The sequence below is a fragment of the Tachyglossus aculeatus genome, unplaced genomic scaffold, assembly GCF_015852505.1.
Source record: "Tachyglossus aculeatus isolate mTacAcu1 unplaced genomic scaffold, mTacAcu1.pri scaffold_206_arrow_ctg1, whole genome shotgun sequence".
In the NCBI taxonomy this organism is placed as follows: Eukaryota; Metazoa; Chordata; class Mammalia; order Monotremata; family Tachyglossidae; genus Tachyglossus; species Tachyglossus aculeatus.
In genome coordinates, this window is record NW_024044922.1 from 53,082 (window position 1) to 70,728 (window position 17,647).

The window sequence follows — 17,647 nt, forward strand, 5'->3', positions numbered from 1 at the left end:
CTCCCACCCCGCTCTTTCTGGAAGTATTTCCACGCCCCCTCCCCATTCTGTCTGGAAGTATTCCCGCCTTGCTCTGCCTGGAAGGATTCCCCCCTTCCTCATTCTGTCTGGAACTATTCCCGCCATGCTCCCTCTGGAAGTATTCCCCGCCTTTGCTTTGTCTGGACCTATCACCCCTTCTCCCTCTAGTCGTACTGTCCTTCTCTGTAAGTTTCTATTTCTCCTTTTCTAACTGGTCCTATCACCCCTTCTCTGTCTGGTTCTGCCCCCTTTCTCTGGCTCTGCTGCCCGGCTCTCTCTGGACCCACCCCCGCCCGCTCTCCCCGGACCCGCCCACCCCCCCTCAGCGGACAGGCCCCCTCCCCGCTCTCTCTGGACCACCCTCCCCCCCGCCCCGGGACTGCCTCCTGTGCTGTCTCTGGTCCGCCCCCCCGCTCTTTCTGGAAGTATCCCCCCCTTCTGTCTGGAACTATTCCCCGCCCCCCTTGCTCCTTCTAGACCTATCCCCACTGTTCTGTATGGACCTATGCTCCCTGCTCCCTTTAGTCCTACTGTCCTTCTCTGTAAAGTCCTATCTCTCCTTCTCTACCTGGTCCTATCACCCCTTCTCTGTCTGGTTCTGCCCCCTTTCTCTGTCTGGCTCTGCCGTCCGGCTCTCTCCGGACCTGCCCCCCTCCTGCTCTCTCTGGACAGGACCTCCCCGCTCTCTCCCGACCACCCCCCAACCGCTCTCACTGGATCGCTTCCCCCCCCACGCCGCCCCGCTGTCTCTGGACCGACACCCCCCCCTGTTCTTTCTGGAAGTATTCCCCCCTGGCCCCCCGTTCTATCTGGAACTATTCCTGCCTTGCTCCGTCTGGAACTATTCTCCCCCCTTTGCTTTGCCTGGACCTATCCCCACTGTTCTGTATGAATTCTGCAGCCCAGCTCTCTCTGGATCCCCCCCCCCGCTCTCGCTGGACCGCCCCACCCCGCTGTCTCTGCCCCCCCCCCCCCCACTTTCTTTCGGGAAGTATTCCCCCCCACCCCGTTCTGTCCGGAAATATTCCCTCCCTACTCCATCTGGAACTATCCCCCCCCCACTTTGCTCCGTCTGCACCTATTCCCCCTTCTCCCTCTAGTCCTATTGTCCTTCTCTGTAATGTCCTATCTCTCCTTCTCTAACTGGTTCTATCACCCCTTCTCTGTCTGGCTCTGCAGCCCGGCTCCCTCTGGGCCAGCCCCCGCCTGCTCCCTCCGGACATGCCCCACCTGCTCTCTCTGGACCGGTTCCCTCCCCCGCTCTCTCTGGACCGGGCCCCTCCTCTCGTGACCGCCCCCCCCCCCGCTGTTTCTGGAGGTATTCTCTCCCCTTGCTCCATCCGGACCTATCCACACTGTTCTGTATGGACCTATGCTCCCTGCTCCCTTTAGTCCTATTGTCCTTCTCTGTAAGGTCCTATCTCTCCTTCTCTACATGGTCCTATCACCCCTTTTCTGTCTGGTTCTGCCCCCCTTCTTTGTTTGGTTCTGCAGTCCGGCTCTCTCCAGACATGCCCCCCCCCCCCCCCGCTCCCTCGGGACTTGCCTCGCTCGCTCCCTCCGGACCTGCTCCCCCCCAATCCCTCCGGACCTGCCCCCCTTGTTCCTTTCCCACTTGTCCCCCCCAGTTCCCTTCAGAATTGCCCCCGCCGGCTCTCTCCACACTCCTTCTGGAACTATGCCCACCTTGCTTTCTCTGGAAGTATTCCCGCCTTTTTCCGTCTAGAACTATTCCCGCTTTGCTCAGTCTGGAACTATTCCCCCCTTGCTCAGTCTGGAACTATTCTCCCCGCCCCCCTTTGCTCTGTCTAGACCTACCCCCACTGTTCTGTATGGACCTATGCCCCCTGTTCCCTCTAGTCCTATTGGCCTTCTCTGTAAGGTCCTGTGTCTCCTTCTCTCTCTGGTCCTATCACCCCTTCTCTTTCTGGTTCTGCCCCCATTCTCTGCCTGGCTCTGCAGCCCGGTTCTCTCCGGACCCGCCCCCCCCTCCGGACCTCCCTCCCCCCCTGATCTCTCTGGACAGCCCCCCCCCCCAACTCTCACTGGACCGTCCCCCCTGCTCTTTCGGGAAGTATTTCCACGCCCCCCCCCCCCCCATTCTGTCTGGAAGTATTCCCGCCTTGCACCTTCTGGAAGTATTCCCCGGCTTTGCTTTGTCTGGACCTATCCCCAGTGTTCTGTATGGACCAATTCCCCCTGCTCCCTCTAGTCCTATTGTCCTTCTCTGCAAGGTCTTATCTCTCCTTCTCTAAATCGTCCTATCACCCCTTCTCTGTTTGGTTGTGCCACCCTTCTCTATTTGGCTCTGTAGCCCGTCTCTCTCCGGACACGCCCACGCCCGCTCTGTCCGGACCCGCCCCTGCCTGCTCTCTCCGGAAATGCCCTGCCTGCTCTCTCCGGACCCGCCCCCCCCCCCCCCCCCCGCTTTCTCTGGAAGTACTCCCCCCCACCACCGTTCTGTCTGGAACTATTCCCCCCGCCCCTTGCTCCGTCTGGACCTATCCCCACTGTTCTGTATGGACTTATGCTCCCTGCTCCCTTTAGTCCTATTGTCCTTATCCGTAAGGTCCTATCTCTCCTTCTCTACCGGGTTCTATCACTCAGCGCTTAGAACAGTGCTTTGCACATAGTAAGCGCTTAACAAATGCCATTATTATATCACTCCTTCTCTGTCTGGTTCTGCCCCCCTTCTCTGTCTGGTTCTGCCCCCCCTTCTCTGTCTGGCTCTGCCTCCCGGCTTTCTCCGTACTGCCCCCGCCCGCTCTCTCTGGACCCGCCCCCACCCGCTCTCTTCGGACCGGGCCCCCCCCCCCGCTCTCTCCGGACCGACCCTCATCCTCTCTCACTGGACCGCCCCCTTCCACACTCTCAGGATCGGCACCCCTCCTGCTCTTTCTGGAAGTATCTTCCCCCCGCCCCCCGCAATTCTGTCTGGAACTATTCCCTCCCACCCCCTTTGCTCTGTCTGGACACCCACTGTTCTGTATGGACCTATCCCCCCTGCTCCCTCTAGTCCTATTTTCCTTCTCTTTAAGGTCCTATCTCTCCTTCTCTATCTGGTCCTATCACCCCGTCTCTTTCTGGTTCTGCCCCCTTTCTCTCTCTGGTTCTGCAGCCCGGATCTCTCGGACTTGACCCCACCTGTTCTCTCCAGACCGGCCCCCTCCGGCTCTCTCAGGACCGCACCCCCACCCCCGCTGTCTATGGACCAACCCCAGCCCCCCGCTCTTGTGGTAATTTCCCCCCGACCCTGTTCTGTCTGGAACTATTCCCGCTTTGCTCCGTCTGGAACTGTCCCCCCGCATTTGCTCTTTTTGGACGTATCCCCACTGTTCTGTATGGACCTATCCCCCCCCCCCCCACCCAACCCGCTCCTTCTAGTCCTATTGTGCTTCTCTGTACGGTCCTATCTCTCCTTCTCTATCTGGTCCTATCAACCCTTCTCTGTCTGGCTCTGTAGCCCGGCTCTCTCGGGACCCGCCCCAGCCCCCCCCCCCCCCGCGTTCTCTCCAGACCTGCACCCACCCCAGCTCTCACGTGACCGGGCCCCGCTCTCTCAGGACCACACCTCACCCACTCTCACTGGACCGCCCCCGTCTGCTTTCTTTGAACCGGCACCCCAACCCCTGCTCTTTTTGGAAGTACCCCGCCTCCCAGCCATTCTGTCTGGAACTATTCCTGCCTTGCTCCATCTGGAATTATTCCTGCCTTGCTCTGTCTGGAACTATTCCCCCCATCTTTGCTCTGTCTGGGTCTATCCCAACTGTTCTGTATGGACCTATCCCCCCTCGTCCCGCCGGTCCTATTGTCCTTCTCTGTAAGGTCCTATCTCTCCTTCTGTATCTGGTCCTGTCAATCAATCAATCGTATTTATTGAGCGCTTACTGTGTGCAGAGCACTGTACTAAGCGCTTGGGAAGTACAAGTTGGCAACATATAAAGACAGTCCCTACCCAACAGTGGACTCACAGTCTAAAAGGGGGAGACAGAGAACAAAATCAAACATACTAACAAAATAAAATAAATAAAATAGATATGTACAGGTAAAATAAATAAATAAATAAATAGAGTAATAAATATGTACAAACATATATACATATATACAGGTGCTTTGGGGAAGGGAAGAAGGTAAGATGGGGGGATGGAGAGGGGGATGAAGGGGAGAGGAAGGAAGGGGCTCAGTCTGGGAAGGCCTCCTGCAGGGGTGAGCTCTCAGTAGGGCCTTGAAGGGAGGAAGACAGCTAGCTTGGCGGATGGGCAGAGGGAGGTCATTCCAGGCCCGGGGGATGACGTGGGCCGGGGGTCGATGGCGGGACAGGCGAGAACGAGGTACGGTGAGGGGAATAGCGGCAGAGGAGTGGAGGGTGCGGGGTGGGCTGTAGAAGGAGAGAAGGGAGGTGAGGTAGGAGGGGGCGAGGTGATGGAGAGCCTTGAAGCCCAGGGTGAGGAGTTTCTGCCTGATGCGCAGATTGATTGGTAGCCACTGGAGATTTTTGAGGAGGGGAGTAACATGCCCAGAGCTTTTCTGGACAAAGACAATCCGGGCAGCAGCATGAAGTATGGATTGAAGTGGAAAGAGACACGAGGATGGGAGATGAGAGAGAAGGCTGATGCAGTAGTCCAGACGGGATAGGATGAGAGCTTGAACGTGCAGGGTAGCGGTAAGGATGAGAGGAAAGGGCGGATCTTGACAATGTTGCGGAGCTGACACCGGCAGGTTTTGGTGACGGCTTGGATGTGGGGGGTGAATGAGAGAGCGTAGTCAAGGATGACACCAAGGTTGCGGGCTTGTGACACGGGAAGGATGGTAGTGCTGTCAACAGAGATGGGAAAGTCAGGGAGAGGGCAGGGTTTGGGAGGGAAGTCAAGGAGTTCACCCCTCCTCTGTCTGGTTTTGCCCCACTTCGCTCTCTGGCTCAGCAGCCTGGCTCTCTCCGGGCCCGCCCCTGCCCGCTCTCTCCGGACCTACCCCTGCCCGCTCTCTCCGGACCGTGCCCCCCCCGGCTCTCTCGGGACCGCCCACCACCACTCTCTCAGGACCGGCACCCCCCCTGCTCTTTCTGGAAGTATCTAGTTTCCCCCCTCCATTCTGTCTGGAAGTAATCCCCCCACCCCCTTTGCTCTATCTGGACCTATCCCCACTGTTCTGTATGGACCTATCCCCCCGATCCCTCTAGTCCTATTTTCCTTCCCTTTAAGGTCCTATCTCTCCTTCTCTATCTGGTCCTATCACCCCTCCTCTGTCTGGTTCTGCCCCCCTTCGCTCTCTGGCACTGCAGCCTAGCTCCCTCCGGACACGCCCCGGCCCGCTCCTTCAGGACCCGCCCCCACTCGCTCCCTCCGGACCCGGCCCCGTCCGCTCCCACCGGACCCGCCCCCGCCCGCTCCCTCTGGTCCCGCCACAGCCTGCTCTCTCTGGACCTGCCCCTGCTAGGTCCCTCTGTACTTACCCGCCCACCCTGCTGAACCTATCCCCCCTGTTCACTCTAGTTCTATTGGCCTTCTCTGTAACGTCCTATCTCTCCTTCTCTATCTGGTCCTATCACCCCTTCTCTGTCTGGTTCTGTCCCCCTTTTCTGTCTGGCTCTCCTGCCCAACTCTTTCCGGACCCCTCCCCGCCTGCTCTCTCCGGACCCGCCCCCTCCTGACTTGCCCGCCTACCTACTCTCTCAGGACAGCCCACCCCCCGCTATTTCTGGAACTATTCCCCCGACCCCCGTTCTGTCTGGAACTATTCCCACCTTGCTCGGTCTGGAACTATTCCCGCCCTGCTCCGTCTGGAACTATTCCCACCTTGCTCCATCTGAAACTATTCCCCCACTTTGCTCTGTCTGGACCTATCCCCACTCTTCTGTATGGACCTATCCTCCCTGCTCCCTCTAGTCCCATTGGCCTTCTCTGTAAGGTCCTATCTCTCCTTCTCTATCTGGTCCTATCACCCCTTCTCTGTCTGGTTCTGCCCCCCCTTCTCTGTCTGGCTCTGCAGCCCGCTCTCTCCGGACTTAACCCTGCCTGCTCTCTCCAGACCGGCCCCCCCCACGGCTCTGTCAGGACCGCCCCACCCCCCACCCAATGTCTCTGGACAGGCCCCAGCCCTCTGCTCTTTTGGGAAGTTTCCCCCCCACCCCGTTATGTCTGGAACTATTCCCGCCTTGCTCCATCTGGAACTATTCCCCCCCTTTGCTCTGTCTGGACCTATCCCCACTGTTCTGTATGGACCTATCCCCCCCTCCCAACCACTCCGTCTAGTCGTATTGTGCTTCTCTGTAAGGTCTATCTCTCCTTCTCTATCTGGTCCTATCACCCCTTCTCTGTCTGGTTCTGCCACCCTTCTCTGTCTGGCTCTGTAGCCCGGCTTTCTCGGGACCCGCCCCGCCCCCCCCCCCCCCCGCGCTCTCTCCAGACCTGCCCCCACTCCTGCTCTCACGTGACCGGGCCCCACCGCTCTCTCCGGACCACACCTCACCCACTTTCACTGGACCGGCCTCATCTGCTTTCTCTGAACCGGCACCCCCTCTGCTCTTTTTGGAAGTACCCCCCCGCCACAATTCTGACTGGAACTATTCCCGCCTTGCTCCATCTGGAAGTATTCCTGCCTTGCTCTGTCTGGAACTATTCTCCCCTCCACTTTGTTCCGTCTGGGCCTATCCCCACTTTTTTTTATGGACCGATACCCCTGTTCCCTCCAGTCCTATTGTCCTTTACTGTAAGGTCCTATCTCTCCTTCTCTGTCTGGTTCTGCCCCCCTTCGCTCTCTGGCTCTGCAGCCTGGCTCTCTCCGGACCCGCCCCCGCCCACTCTTTCCAGACCGGGCCCACCGGCTCTCTCCGGACCGCCCCTCACCCACTCTCACTGGACCGCCCCCCTCTACTCTCTCAGGATCGGCACCTCCCCTGCTCTTTCTGGAAGTATCTCTCCCCCACCCCCGACCATTCTGTCTCGAACTATTCCCGCCCACCCCCTTTGCTCTGTCTGGACCTATGCCAACTGTTCTGTATAGACCTATCCACCCTGCTCCCTCTAGTCCTATTTTCCTTCCCTTTAAGGTCCTATCTCTCCTTCTCTAACTGGTCCTATCACCCCTTCTCTGGCTGGTTCTGTCCCCCTTCTCTGTCTGGCTCTGCTGCCCCGCTCTCTCCAGACCCCCCCCCCGCCCGCTCTCTCCGGACCCGCCCCCGCCCGTTCTCTCCGGACCGCCCCCGCCCACTCTCTCAGGACCTGCCCCCGCCCGCTCCATCTGGACTTGCCCCCGCCCGCTCCCTCCAGACTTGCCCGCCCACCCTGCTCTCTCAGGACAGCCCCCCCCCCACCCCGCTATTTCTGGAAGTATTCCCCCCACCCCTGTTCTGTCTGGAACTATTCCCGCCTTGCTCGGTCTGGATCTATTCCAGCCTTGCTCCGTCTGGAACTATTCCCACCTTGCTCCATCTGGAACTATTCCCCCCCTGTGCTCGGTCTGGACCTATCCCCACTCTTCTGTATGGACCTATACCCCTGCTCCCTCTAGTCCTATTGGCCTTCTATGTAAGGTCCTATCTCTCCTTCTCTATCTGGTCCTATCACCCCTTCTCTGTCTGGTTCTGCCCCCCTTCTCTGTCTGGCTCTGCAGCCGCTCCCTCCGGACTTGACCCTGCCTGCTCTCTCCAGACCGGCTCCCCCCACGGCTCTCTTAGGACCGCCCCCCCCCCCCCCCGTCTCTGGACAGGCCCCAGCCCCCTGCTCTTTTGCGAAGTTTCCCCCCACCCCGTTCTGTCTGGAACTATTCCCGCCTTGCTCCATCTGGAACTATCCCCCCACCCCACCCCTGTTTGCTCTGTCTGGACTTATCCCCACTGTTCTGTACGGACCTATCCCCCCCCCCCCCACCCGCTCCCTCTAGTCCTATTGTGCTTCTCAGTAAGGTCCTATCTCTCCTTCTCTATCTGGTCCTATCACCCCTTCTCTGTCTGGTTCTGCCACCCTTCTCTGTCTGGCTCTGTAGCCCGGCTCTCTCGGGACCTGCCCCGCCGCCCCCCGAGCTCTCTCCAGACCTGCCCCTACCCCTGCTCTCACGGGACCGGGCCCCCCCCGCTCTCTCCGGACCACACCTCCCCAACTCTCACTGGACCGCCCCCCTCTGCTTTCTCTGAACCGGCACCATCCCCTGCTCTATCTGGAAGTACCCTCCCCCCATTCTGTCTGGAACTATTCCCGCCTTGCTCCATCTGGAAGTATTCCCCCCCACCCCCTTTGCTCTGTCTGGACCTATCCCCACTGTTCTGTATGGACCTATCCCCCCTGCTCCCTCTAGTCCTATGTTCCTTCTCTTTAGGGTCCTATCTCTTCTTCTCTATCTGGTCCTATCACCCCTTCTCTGGTTCTTCCCCCCTTCTCTCTCTAGCTCTGCAGCCCGGATCTCTCAGACACGACACCGCCTGCTCTCTCCAGACCGCCCCCCAGGCTCTCTCAGGACCGCCCCACTCCCCCCAGCTGTCTCTTGACCGGCCCCAACCCCTGCTCTTTTGGGAAGTTTCCCCCCACCCGGTTCTGTCTGGAACTATTCCCACCTTGCTCCATCTGGGACTATTCCCGCACTTTGCTCTGTCTGGACCTATCCCCACTGTTCCGTATGAACCTATCCCCCCGACACCCGCTCCCTCTAGTCCTATTGTGCTTCTCAGTAAATTCCTATCTCTCCTTCTTTATCTGGTCCTAGCACCCATTCTCTGTCTGGTTCTGCCACCCTTCTCTGTCCGGCTCTGTAGCCCGGCTCTCTCGGGACCCGCCCCCCCGCGATCTCTCCAGACCTGCTCCCACCCCAGCTCTCACGGGACCGGGCCCCCCCGCTCTCTCCGGACTACACCTCAGCCACTCTCACTGGACCGCCCCCCTCTGCTTTCTCTGAACCGGCAAGCTCCCTGCTCTTTCTGGATGTACCCCCCAGCCCCATTCTGTCTGGAACTATTCCCGCCTTGCTCCATCTGGAAGTATTCCTGCCTTGCTCTGTATGGAACTATTCCCCCCCCCCCCGCGACCCCTTTATTCTGTCTGGGCCTATCCCCACTGTTCTGTATGGCCCTATCCCTCCTGTTCCCTCCAGTCCTATTGTCCTTCTCTGTAAGGTCCTATCTCTCCTTTCATTCATTCATTCATTCAATCGTATTTATTGAGCGCTTACTGTATGCAGAGCACTGTACTAATCGCTTGGGAAGTACAAGTTGGCATTCATTCATTCAATCTTATTTATTGAGCGCTTACTGTGTGCAGAGCACTGCATCTCCTTCTCTATCTGGTCCTGTCACCCCTCCTCTGTCTGGTTCTGCCCCCTTTCGCTCTCTGGCTTTGCAGCCTGGCTCTCTCCGGACCCGCCCCCGCCCGCTCTCTCCATACCAGGCCCCCCGGCTCTCTCCGGACTGCCCTTCACCCGCTCTCACTGGACCACCCCCCTCCACTCTCTCAGGCCCGACACCCCCCTGCTCCTTCTGGAAGTATCTCCCCCCCTGCCATTCTGTCTGGAACCATTCCCCCCACCCCCTTTGCCCTATCTGGACCTATCCCCCCTACTCCCTCTAGTCCTATTTTCCTTCTCTTTAAGAACTTATCTCTCCTTCTCTATCTGGTCCTATCACCCCTTCTTTGTCTGGTTCTGCCCCCCTTCTATCTCTGGTTCTGCAGCCCAGATCTCTCGGACTTGACCCTGCCTGATCTCTCCAGACCGCCCCCCCCCCCCCCGGCTCTCTCAGGACCGCCCCCCCCCCGCTGTCTCTGGACTGGCCCCGGCCCCCTGTTCTTGTGGGAAGTTTTCCCCCACCCCGTTCTGTCTGGAACTATTCCCGCCTTGTTCCATCTAGAACTATTCCCCCACTTTGCTCTGTCTGAACCTATTCCCCCTGTTCTGTATGGACCTATCCCCCCCAACACCTGCTCCCTCTAGCCCTATTGTGCTTCTCTGTAAGCTCCTATCTCTCCTTCTCTATCTGGTCCTATAACCCCTTCTCTGTCTGGTTTTGCTAACCTTCTCTGTCCGGCTCTGTAGCCCGGCTCTCTCGGGACCGCCCCCCCCCGCGCTCTCTCCAGACCTGCCCCCACCCCTGCTCTCACGGGACCGGGCCCCCCTGATCTCTCCGTACCACACCTCCCCCACTCTCACTGGACCGCCCCCCTCTGCTTTCTCTGAACCGGCCCCCCCCCCCTGCTCTTTTTGGAAGTACCCCACCAATTCTGTCTGGAACTATTTCCGCCTTACTCCATCTGGAAGCATTCCTGCCTTGCTCTGTCTGGAACTATTCCCCCTCACTCCGTGCTCTGTCTGGGCCTATTCCCACTGTTCTGTATGGACCTATCCCCACCCTGTTCCCTCCAGTCCTATTGTCCTCCTATCTCTCCTTCTCTATCTGGTCCTATCACCCCTTCTCTGTCTGGTTCTGCCCCCCTTCTCTGTCTGGCTCCGCTGCCCGGCTCTCTCCGGACCCCCCCCCGCCCGCTCTCTCCGGAACCCCCCCCACCCGCTCTTTCCGGACCTGCCCCCACCCGCTCTCTCCGGACGCGCCCCCGCCCGTTCTCTCCGGACCGCCCCCGCCCACTCTCTCAGGACCCGCCCCCGCCCGCTCCATCTGGACTTGCCCCCGCCCGCTCCTTCCGGACTTGCCCGCCCACCCTGCTCTCTCAGGACAGCCCTCCCCCACCCCGCTATTTCTGGAAGTATTCCCCCCACCCCTGTTCTGTCTGGAACTATTCCCGCCTTGCTCGGTCTGGAACTATTCCAGCCTTGCTCCGTCTGGAACTATTCCCACCTTGCTCCATCTGGAACTATTCCCCCCCTGTGCTCGGTCTGGACCTAACCCCACTCTTCTGTATGGACCTATACCCCTGCTCCCTCTAGTCCTATTGGCCTTCTATGTAAGGTCCTATCTCTCCTTCTCTATCTGGTCCTATCACCCCTTCTCTGTCTGGTTCTGCCCCCCTTCTCTGTCTGGCTCTGCAGCCCACTCTCTCCGGACTTAACCCTGCCTGCTCTCTCCAGACCGGCTCCCCCCACGGCTCTCTTAGGACCGCACCCCCCCGGCTGTCTCTGGACAGGCCCCAGCCCTCTGCTCTTTTGGGAAGTTTCCCCCCACCCCGTTCTGTCTGGAACTATTCCCGCCGTGCTCGGTCTGGAACTATTCCCGCCTTGCTCCATCTGGAACTATTCCCCCCCTTTGCTCTGTCTGGACCTATCCCCACTGTTCTGTATGGACCTATCCCCCCCCCCCCACCCGCTCCCTCTAGTCCTATTGTGCTTCTCAGTAAGGTCCTATCTCTCCTTCTCTATCTGGTCCTATCACCCCTTCTCTGTCTGGTTCTGCCCCCCTTCTCTGTCTGGCTCTGCTGCCCGGCTCTCTCTGGACCACCCCCCCGCCCGCTCTCTCCGGACCCCCCCCACCCGCTCTCTCCGGACCTGCCCCCGCCCGCTCTCTCCGGACCCGCCCCCGCCCTTTCTCTCCGGACCCGCCCCCGCCCCCTCTCTCCGTACCCGCCCCCGCCCGCTCCCTCTGGACTTGCCCCCTCCCGCTCCCTCCTGACTTGCCCGCCCACCCTGATCTGTCAGGAAAGCCCCCCCCCCATCTCGCTATTTCTGGAAGTATTCCCCCTACCCCCGTTCTGTCTGGAACTATTCCCGCCTTGCTCGGTCTGGAACTATTCCCACCTTGCTCCATCTGGAACTATTCCCCCCCTTTGCTCTGTCTGGACCTATCCCCACTCTTCTGTATGGACCTATCCCCCCCGATCCCTCTAGTACTATTGGCCTTCTCTGTAAGGTCCTATCTCTCCTTCTCTATCTGGTCCTATCACCCCTTCTCTGTCTGGTTCTTCCCCCCCTCTCTCTCTGGCTCTCTCTGGCCCGTTCTCTCCGGACTTGACCCCGCCTGCTCTCTCCAGACCGGCCCCGGATCAGCGGGGCGAGAACCGTAGTCGGAGCCGGGGGTGACAACCCTAGGCCGAGTGGGGGGATAGCACTAGACGGAACGGGGGGAAAGCACTAGGTGGAGCGGGGCGATAGCACTAGGCGGAGCGGGGTATAGCACTAGGCAGAGCAGGGGGGACAGCTCTAGGAGGGGCAGGGGGGCGACAACCCTAGGCGGGGCAGGGGGCGACAACAATAGGCAGGGCGGGGGGCGACAGCCCTAGACGGGGCGGGATCCAACAGCCCTAGGAGGAACGGGGGGAATAGCACTAGACGGAGCAGGGGAATAGCACTAGACGGAGATGGGGGATAACACTAGAAGCAGCGAGGGGGACAGTACTAGGCAGGGAGGATAGCAGTAGGCAGAGAGGGGGGGATAGCACTGGGCGGAGCAGGGGGATAGCAGTAGACGGAGCATAGGGGCAACAATCCTAGTCGGGGAAGGGGGCGACAGCCCTAGGCGGATCGGGGAGATAGCACTAGAAAGAGCCGAGGGATAGCACTAGACGGAGCAGGGGGGGGACAGCAGTAGGCGGCGGGATAGCACTAGGCAGAGCGGGGGGGGGATAGCACTAGGCGGAACGGTGGGGCGACACCCGTTGTCGGGGCGGGGGGTGATAGCCCTAGACGGAGCGGTGGGATAGCGCTAGGCAGAGCAGGTGGGAGAGCTCTAGGCGGGGGAGGGGAGCAACAGCCCTAGGTGGGGCAGGAGATGACAGCAGTAGGCAGGGCAGGGGGCGACAGCACTAGGCGGGGGGCGGGGGGCGACAGCCCTAGGAGGAGCGGGGGGATAGCACTGGACGGAGCAGGGGGATAGCACTAGACGGAGTGGGGGTGACAGCACTAGGAAGGGGGCATAGCACTAGGAGGAGCAGGGGGATAGCACTAAGCGGAGGGGGGGGCAACAACCCTAGTCAGGGTAGGGAGTGAAAGCCCTAGGAGGAGTAGGGGGATAGCACTAGACACAGCAGGGGGATAGCACTAGACGGAGCCGGGGGATAGCACTAGGCGGAGTAGGGGGACAGCACTAGGCAGAACTGGGGGGGGATAGCACTAGGCAGAGAAAGGGGATAGCAGTAGGCGGAGTAGGGGGACAGCACTAGACGGAGCAGGGGGATAGCACTAGACGGAGCGGGGAAATAGCACTAGACAAAGCTGGGGGATAACACTAGACGGATCAACGGGCACAGCACTAGGCGGGAGGCATAGCACTAGATGGAGCAGGGGGGGCAAAAACCCTAGTCGGGGCAGGGGGCTACAGCCCTAAGCGGAGTGGGGGGTTATCATCATCATAAATCGTATTTATTGAGCGCTTACTGTGTGCAGAGCACTGTACTAAGCGCTTGGGAAGTACAAGATGGCAACATACAGAGACAGTCCCTACCCAACAGTGGGCTCACAGTCTAAAATGGGGAGACAGAGAACAAAACCAAACATACTAACAAAATAAAATAAATAGAATAGATATGTACAAGTAAAATAAATAAATAAATAAATAGAGTAACAAATATGTACAAACATATATACATAGTGCTGTGGGGAAGGGAAGGAGGTAAGTTGGGGGGTGGAGAGGGGGACGAGGGGGAGAGGAAGGAAGGGGCTCAGTCTGGGAAGGCCTCCTGGAGTAGGTGAGCTCTCAGTAGGGCCTTGAAGGGAGGAATAGAGCTAGCTTGGCGGATGATGGCATTTATTATGCGCTTACTATGTGCAAAGCACTGTTCTAAGCGCTGGGGAATTTACAAGGTGACCAGATTGTCACACGTGGGGCTCACCGTTTTAATCCCCATTTTACATAGGAAGTAATTGAGGCCCAGAGATGTGAAGTGACTTGCCCAAAGTCACACAGCTGACACGTGGCAGAGCCGGGATTTGAACCGATGACCTCTGACTTCAAAGGCCGGGCTCTTTCCGCTGAGCCACAAGACAGGCAGCACTAGACAGAGTGGGGGGGACAGCACTAGGCAGAGCGGGGGGATAGCACTAGGAACGGGGGGCGACAGCCCTAGGCGGGGCGGGGGGGGGCAGCCCTATGCAGGCCGGGGGGGCGACCGCCCTATGCGTGGCAGTGGGGCAACAGCCCTATGCGGGGCAGGGGGCGACAGCACTAGGCAGAGCGGGGCATAGCACTAGACAAAGCGGGGGAGACAGCACTAAGCTGGGGGGACAGCACTAGGGAGAGCAGGGGGGACAGCACTAGGCGGAGCAGGGGGACAGCACTAGGCGGAGCAGGGGCACAGCCCTAGGCGGAGCAGGGGAATAGCACTTGACGAAGGGGGAGGGCAACAACCCTAGTCAGGGCAGGGGGCGACAGCCCTAGGTGGAGCGGGGGGATCATCATCATCATCATCAATCGTATTTATTGAGCGCTTACTGTGTGCAGAGCACTGTACTAAACAATTGGGAAGTACAAGTTGGCAACATATAGAGTCAGTCCCTACCCAACAGTGGGCTCACAGTCTAGAAGGGGGAGACAGAGAACAAAACCAAACATATTAACAAAATAAAATAAATAGAATAGATATGTACAAGTAAAATGAATAAATAAATAGAGTAATAAATACGTACAAACATATATACATATATACAGGTGTTGTGGGGACGGGAAGGAGGGACGATGGGGGGATGGAGAGGGGGAGGAGGGGGAAAGGAAGGAGGGGGCTCAGTTTGGGAAGGCCTCCTGGAGGAGATGAGCTCTCAGTAGGGCCTTGAAGGGAGAAAGAGAGCTAGCTTGGCAGATGGGCAGTGGGAGGGCATTCCAGGTCAGGGGATAACGTGGGCAGGGGGTAGACGGCGGGACAGGCGAAAATGAGGCACGGTGAGGAGATTAGCGGCAGAGGAGCGGAGGGTGCGGGCAGGGCTGTAGAAGGAGAGAAGGGAGGTGAGGTAGTTGGGGGCGAGGTGAAGCCAGTTGAAGGCGAGGGTGAGGAGTTTCTGCCTGATGCGTCAGATTAATTGGTAGCCACTGGAGATTTTTGAGGAGGGGAGTAACATTCCCAGAGCGTTTCTGGACAAAGACAATCCGGGCAGCAGTATGAAGTATGGATTGAAGTGGGGAGAGACTCGGGGATGGTAGATCAGAGAGAAGGCTGGTGCAGTAGTCCAGACGGGATAGGATGAGAGCTTGAACGAGGAGGGTAGCGGTTTGGATGGAGAGGAAAGGGCGGATCTTGGCAATGTTGTGGAGCTGAGACCGGCAGGTTTGGGTGACGGTTTGGATGTGAGGGGTGAATGAGAGAGCGGAGTCGAGGATGACACCAAGGTTGCGGGCTTGTGAGACGGGAAGGATGGTAGTGCGGTCAACACGTTGGGAAAGTCAGGGAGAGGGCAGGGTTTGGGAGGGAAGACAAGGAGTTCAGTCTTCGACATGTTGAGCTTTAGGTGGCGGGCAGACATCCAGATGGAGATGTCCTGGAGGCAGAAGGAGATGCGAGCCTGGAGAGAGGGGGAGAGAGCAGGGGCAGAGATGTGAATCAGGGTGTCATCAGCGTAGAGACGATAGTTGAAGCCGTGGGAGCGAATAAGGTCACCAAGGGAGTGCGTGTAGATCGAGAACAGAAGGGGACCAAGCACTGAACCTTGGGGATCCCCCACAGTAATAGGATGGGAGGGGGAGGAGGAGCCTGAGAAAGAGACTGAGAATGAACGACCGAAGAGATAAGAGGAGAACCAGGAGAGGACGGAGTCTGTGAAGCCAAGGTCAGATAGCGTGTTGAGGAGAAGGGTCGTGGTCCACAGTGTCGAAGGCAGTTGAGAGGTCGAGGAGGATTAGGACAGAGTATGAGCCGTTGGTTTTGGCAAGCAGGAGGTCATTGGTGACCTTTGAGGGGGCAGTTTCCGTGGAATGTAGGGGACGGAAGCCAGACTGGAGGGGATCGAGGAGAGAGTTGTTGAGGAATTCCAAGCAGCGCGTGTAGACAATTTGTTCAAGGAGTTCGGAAAGGAATGTTAGGAGGGATATGGGGCGATAACTAGAAGGTGAGGTGGGGTCAAGAGAGGATTTTTTTAGGATGGGAGAGACATGGGCATGTTTGAAAGCAGAAGGGAAGGAACCAGTGGAGAGTGAGCGGTTGAAGATGGACGTTAAGGAGGGGAGAAGGGATGAAGCTATAGATATCTAGATGAAGCTAGAGATATTTCATGAGATGAGAGGGAATGGGGTCAGAAGCACAGGTGGCCGGAGTAGCACTTGAGAGGAGGGAGGAGAGCTCCTCTGAGGATACTGCTGGGAAGGATGGGAGAGTAGCAGAGAGTGTTGAGAGCCGGGGGGTTGGAGAAGGGGGGTAAGTGACTTTGGGGAGGTCGGACCTGATGGATTTAATTTTGTTAATGAAGTAGGAGGCCAGATCGTTCGGGGTGAGGGAAGGAGGAGGGGGAGGAACCGGGGGCCTGAGAAGAGAGTTGAATGTACGGAAGAGCTGGCGGGGGTGATGGGCATGGGTGTCAATAAGGGAGGAGAAATAGATTTGTCTGGCAGAAGAGAGGGCTGAGTTAAGGCAGGAAAGGACAAATTTGAAGTGAACGAGGTTGGCATGGTGTTTAGACTTTCGCCATCAGCGTTCGGCAGCTCGAGCATAAGAGCGAAGGAGGCGGACAGTGGCAGTGATCCAGGGCTGTGGGTTAGTGGTACGAGAGCGGAGAAGGGAAAGGGGAGCGAGTGAGTTTACCTGAGTAGAGAGGGTAGAGTTGAGAGCAGTAATCTGATCATCAAGACTGGGTAGAGAGGAGAGGGCGGCGAGGTGGGGTGTGAGGCACTCCGAAAGTTGGGTGGGGTCAAGAGAGCGGAGATCTCTGTGAGGGAGTAATATGGATTTACAGGGGAAAGGAGTGTGAGTGAGGAGGCAGGTGAGAAGATTATGATCAGAGAGAGGGATTTCAGAGTTGATGAGGGTGGACACAGTGCAGCGATAGGAGATGATGAGTTCGAGGGTATGACCAAGTTTGTGAGTGGGTGAGGTGGGGTGGAGGAAGAGGTTGGCAGCATCAAGGAGAGAAAGAAGGCGGGCTACAGAGGAGTCGTCAGGGATATCCATGTGGATGTTGAAGTCTCCGAGGATCAGAGTGGGCATGGAGAAGGAGAGAAGGAAGGTGAGGAAGGGGTCAAAGTCGTTAAAGAAGTTAGCAGTGGGGCCGGGAGGGCGGTAGATGACGGCTACAAGAATCTGGAGGGGGTGGTAGAGGCGAATAATGTGGGCTTCAAAGGAAGGGAAGGAAAGGGAAGGGGGAGGAGGGATAGTGCGAAAGCGACATTGGGGGGCGAGAAGGAAACCGACACCTCCCCCTTTTCCGGTGAGTTTGGGGGCGTGGGGGAAGATGAGGCCTGCACTGGAGAGAGCAGCAGAAGAGACCGTGTCGTCCGGAGACAGCCATGTTTCAGTTAGGGCGAGGAGGAGTAGAGAGCTGGAAAGGAATAGGTCCAGGATCATCATCAATCGTATTTATTGAGCGCTTACTATGTGCAGAGCACTGTACTAAGCGCTTGGGAAGTACAAATTGGCAACATATAGAGACAATCCCTACCCAACAGTGGGCTCACAGTCTAAAAGGGGGAGACAGAGAACAAAACCAAACATACTAACAAAATAAAATAAATAGAATAGATATGGACAAGTAAAATAAATAAATAAATAAATAGAGTAATAAATATGTACAAACATATACACATATATACAGGTGCTGTGGGGAAGGGAAGGAGGTAAGATGG